The sequence below is a fragment of the Mus caroli genome, chromosome 8 (genome assembly GCF_900094665.2).
Source record: "Mus caroli chromosome 8, CAROLI_EIJ_v1.1, whole genome shotgun sequence".
Lineage (NCBI taxonomy): Eukaryota > Metazoa > Chordata > Mammalia > Rodentia > Muridae > Mus > Mus caroli.
Window position 1 is genome coordinate 7,413,101 of NC_034577.1, and position 5,179 is coordinate 7,418,279.

Consider the following 5,179-nt stretch of genomic DNA (forward strand, 5'->3'; position numbering starts at 1 on the left):
AGAAGAAGAAGAAGAAGAAGAAGAAGAAGAAGAAGAAGAAGAAGAAGAAGAAGAAGAAGAAGAAGAAGAAGAAGAAGAAGAAGAAGAAGAAAGAAGGGGGCTGGGGGAATGTCCCAGGGCATAAGATCATGCAGTTGTAATGAGACAAGCCACACAAGTGTACACAGCTCTAACTGTGCCAGGATCATCATTATTTGGCCCTTTCTGTTGTATGTACTCAACTGTGATTCCCACACATATAAGACACTAGTGGGTCACTAGGACTCAGTGATGTTTACTTAGGACAGCTCAGGGCTTTCTCCCCAGTGAGGTCATGCTTCTCCGAAGCCAACGGATGAGGTACGGGCTTGTGCAAGTATGAGTGGAGATGCGGCTCAGTTGCTAGAGTGAGTATAGCATGCACGAAGGCGGCCTAGGCCCCACCCTCAGCACAGCAGAAATGTGGGGTGAGTCTGAAGCCAGCATGTGCTACAGGAGACCCTGTATCAAAATACAGAAAGACGGGAGGGAAGAAGGGAGGAAGGGAGGGGGGAGAAAGGGAGGGGGGGAAAGAGAGAAAAGCTATTCGGGTAGTGTTTCAGCAGAATACAAAGCAGCTGAGTCAAAACCCACTGTGTGGGCTGGAGAGATGGCTCAGCGGGTAAGAGCACTGACTGCTCTGCCAGAGGTCCTGAGTTCAAGTCCCAGCAACCACATGGTGGCTCACAACCATCTGTAATGGGACCCAATGCCCTCTTCTGGTGTGCCTGAAGACAGCTACAGTGTACTCATCATATATATAAAGTAAATAAAATGTTAAAAACAAAACCAAAACCCCACTGTGTCACAGCCCATGTTCCATCCAGGATGAGTGAAGAAGAGCTGGAGTACTTAAGTTCTGGTCCCCTGGCTCACTCTCAGGACATCGGACAGGTTGAACCTCCATTTACCCTGGGGTTTGAATTGTCATGTTTTCAGGTATGAGATGGTAGTGAGTGGCAGTGCCTCTGGCACAGTGACTATGTGTCAGGGACCTGGTGCACACTCCCCTTCTAACCCAAGGTCTCACACAAACCCAGAAGATGACCATCTGTGTAGGAACAGCCTAGTTTTCCTCTTCTGGACACACAGTATGGCTGCTTTCAACTGCCTTTGAAGCTGTCTCCATGGGCTCAGCACTGGCCAATGAGAACCAAGCAGAAATGACAGGGGTCCCAAGAGTAAGCCATGAGTCACAGCATACAGTCAGAGCCTTCTCCCATGGGTAAGTTAAGCTGGGATCCCTCCCTATCCTCACTCACTGCTGGGTAGAGCGTTGCTTTTGGCACACTAGGGCAGCTCTATGCAAAGCACAGAGTTGTAAAGGGATTCAAATCTAGTGCTATTAACATAAAGAGCTACTTTACAACCACTGGGCCCTGGGGTGAGAGGTGAAGGAAGACAGGAAAGGGAGAGATTATATCGTATTAGTTTAACCCAACCACTTCATTCAGTGTAAAATTAGGGCTAGAGATGTAGTTTAGTGGCAGAAACCTCAGCTAGCATGTGCCAGGTCTTGGGATAGAATAGTGTACTGTACAGTACTGCCTAAATAAAAGACTTTTAAATTGAACTAGTTAAAACAAATAAAAATAAAATAAAATAAAAATAAAATAAAATAAAATAAAAATAAAATAAAATAAAATAAAAAGGAAACAGTCCTAAAGGTAATGGAGTCAGAATCCTGACTGTCCTGGTTTCATCCTGTTGCTATGTGACCAAAGCAACTTAGGGGATGAAATGGTATCGTGGCTCACACTCCCAGGTCACACAGTCCATCACTGATGGAGCCTGAAGCAGAAACCATGGAGGCTTGCAGATCCAGACTCCGCTTGCTTTCTCATTCAGACTACCTGCCCAGGGAGTCATGTCATTCACAATGGGCTAGGCCCTTCCACATCAGCTTAAAACCAATACCACTCTCCACAGACATGCCCACAGGCTGATGCAGTCTTTCAATTAAAAGTCCTCTCTCAGGTGACTCTGAGTTGTGTCAAGTTGACAGAGCTAAGATGGGCACCAACGTTGTATATAGCATTTATAAATACACTGGCAACAGTAGGAGATGGCAGGCCTGGGTGACGGGCACTGCTAACAAAGAAAGTTTAGGGACCCAGTGGAGATGCGGATGCGAATGGACAGATGTATCATGACAAAGCTTGTGGAAATAAGGTAAATGGTCCTTAAAGCAGGAAATCCAAAACATTAAAAACAAACTCAAAGATAAAAGGATGTCCCTTCACATTAGGAAAGACACTGCGCTAGCTATGCAGAATCCCAAGTCTTCCGTCCCATTTCTGAGCTGGTTCCCACATGCACAGGACTGAGACTCACGCTGGGTGAGCCACAACAGCAAAGGCATGGAGCTGAGTGTGGAGTCATGGCCAGCACCCCAGCACTAGGGATGCTAAGGCAGGAGACTCCATCTCCAGACAAAGCCAAAACAAAATCAAAAATAAAACAAAACCAAAAGAGCAAAACAAGGGCAGAAGTTTTCAAGCATTTAAACCAGTGATTCTCAACTTGTGGGTCCTACAACCCTTTCACAGGGGTCACATACCAGATATCCTGCATATCAGATTTTTAAATCATGAGTCATAACAGTAGTGAAATTACAGTTATAAGGTAGCAACGAAAATAATGTTATGATTTGGGGTCAGCACAACATGAGGAACTGTATTAAGGGTTGCAGCATTAGAATGGTTGAGAAGCCCTGATTAAAACAGAAAGGACAAAATACTCTAAGAACAAGCAGATTTAGTACAGGAGTGCTGGGTAATGTTTGACAGAGCATGTTACCTGCTCCCTCTGTTCGCTAATGTGAATGAACACAGACTTTCCTTTGGAAAGGCTTGTTTAGCTCTTAGTAACTAACTGCTAGAGATAGACAGAAGGGGATACACACAGACAGATACAAAGTCAAGTCCAACAGGGGCAAAGCTGCCTTTGATAAAATCATTAAGTATCACTTCAGTATCGTCTGCTACTAAGTTGCACCTCAGGTAAGATGGTTACACTGTATCTTTATGTGTCTGGAGGGAGCACCCAGACACACTCAGAGCAGACTCTGAGACTTGCTGTTGAGAACAGCCTTAGGTGAATTGCTTCACACACACACACACACACACACCCACCACCATACACATATACAGATACATACTCCTGACTTTTCATCAATAAAACAGAAAGATTGTGGTGAGCCAGGAAGTAATCAATGCAACACTTAGAACAGTACTCAGCCCAACACAAGGTCTTGATACATTCTCTTAATATGGTTTTGTTAACTTGACAGAATCTAGAAACTCATGGGAGATGGGCCTCTGAGTATCTCTGTGGGGGATTATCTTGATTAGGTTAATGGAGGGCAGAATTAATACCAGTGGCACAATTACCTGGCTGGTATCCTGGACTGTATCAATAAAAGAAAGTGGGCCCTGTAAGATGGCTCAGTGGGTAAAAGGCACCTGCTAGCAAGTCTGGCAAACTGAATTCTAATTCTGGGACATACACAGTGGAAGGAGAAAACTTGACTCCCTGAAGTGGTCTACAGCATATGGGGGCACACATACAACACACAAACACACACTACACACACAAACATACACACATACACCACACACCATACACTCACACCACCAAAACCAAAACCAAACCAACCAACCAAACCAAAAGTCCCCAGTGCTTGTTAATGCTAGACATCGGGATGAGACTTGTTTTAAGCTAAACTGGTTATCTGTGCAGAAAAATGTCCTCCAATCTGTATTCATTTCATAAATAATGTATTTTATTTTATTGCATATGGCTATTAAGGAGGGCATCCATGGTCAATACAGACTAAATACAGCAAACTAAACTACTCCAGTTTTTCTTGTCTTCAGCGGCATCACGTGACCCCTATATACAGCATGTACAGCGGAAGACAACAGGGAGGGCGAGTCTCTTGTTGAAACACAATAGCGAGAAATATATTTAACATCTTGGTATCCAGGAAACATGTACCCAAAGAAAACACTGTTTAATAACTGTTAAAGTTTATATAGCAAAAAATAGTTTAAATTTAAGATTAAGTCAAGCAAAATGTACAAAGACCCAATGTACAGCAGGAAGTGTGGCGAACGTAACACTTACACATTTTGGTTCCATTCTGTAAACTAAATTAAGGATGTAAATATTGCATATGCCTGCTCTTCTTGAAATGTACAGGAGGAGGGGGATTTAGTGTATTCTCGATTTCTCTTCTTGTTCATGTCAGCTGCATCAGGGACATATGCCATCTGTGTCCTGTGGTGACCACTCCCAGCACGGAGGGTATGTCACATCTGCCTCAACGTGGTGTAGTCAGCAGATCAGTCCTACTGTCCCTGGGGGATTCAGTTACACAGCAAATGCAGCGCAGGTTCCTCATCAACACTGGATAAGATTTCAGGAGATCCTTTAACAGCTCAGTAAAGGACAGCACACACCAGAACGGACTTCCACCCTAGTGCTATGTGGCCCAAACTGCTTAAGATGCATAACTGCAACAAGGTAAACCTTGAGAATTGGCGCGGGGTGTGGGGAGATCAATTTACATTCAACTTTGTCTTGCAATACAGCCTTCTTCTACAAGCTCAGCAACAGAAGCAGGAAGACAGCTGCATTGCCATTAAATATATTTTTTAAGACATGGAATTTTTTTTGGTCATCCTCTAAAAGCCCCTTCTTACCTTACCTTAATGCATTATTCTATAGTGAGATATATATATATATATATATATATATATATATATATATATATATTCTCCCAAACAAAAACAAAACAATGATTAAAAAATAAACCAGCAACTCACATTTCCAAGAGTTATTAGTGTGGCCTCTACCGGATTATGGAGACAGGCACTGGGAAGTGGGGGGGTCAGGGAGGCAGGGCCTCTAGCCCTGTGACAGAGCAGCGAGGTGATGGCGATTCTGCCGGCAAGCTCAGCCCTTCTAGGTGACATATGAAACAGTTCTACAACACTGACATTTCCAGAACACTGACAACAGAACCAGGGTAGTCTCTGTCAAGAACCGTTGACAGGCAAGTGTAGGGGGAGAGATGTTTTTCCTCTTTTGCCATTCATAGTACAATGGCTGGAATGCCTCCCCTCCTGTTCAGGGCAACCTTGTTGGCCAACAAAAG